Raw genomic sequence first — 530 nt, forward strand, 5'->3', positions numbered from 1 at the left:
GATGATGATGATGATGATGATGATGATGATCAAGAACCCTACTTCTTTCATGCTTTAATTAGTTATTATATTTCTCCTTGAATAATATATTACTCATTTCAATCTTAACATATCAATCCAATAATTCATTTGATTGACATGTGGATTCGATGCAAATTCTTCATTATCAGAATCATGTTTCTTCTTTCCAATTTTTTTTTTGTAAATCATCAATCAATCAATCATTCCATTGAAAACTTCATTGATAAAAATACCCCTGTGATAAAAAAATTTTTTTTTGGTTTGTTTTTTTCAGTATTACACAAATGATGTGTATTTCATTATCCAAAGAATTTTGGCAAAAAATATTCATTACCTTGAATACTTTATTTATTGTAAGTAGTATAATTCGATTTATTATTATTTTTTAAAAAGCTATTTAATATTATACTACTTATATTAGGTATCATCACACATGATACATTATTAAAATATACTACTATTTTACAAGCTCCAGTACCAGTACTTATTCCAATGATTATCTTTACTGG

This window comes from Schistosoma mansoni, assembly GCF_000237925.1.
Source record: "Schistosoma mansoni, WGS project CABG00000000 data, chromosome 3 unplaced supercontig 0105, strain Puerto Rico, whole genome shotgun sequence".
Lineage (NCBI taxonomy): Eukaryota > Metazoa > Platyhelminthes > Trematoda > Strigeidida > Schistosomatidae > Schistosoma > Schistosoma mansoni.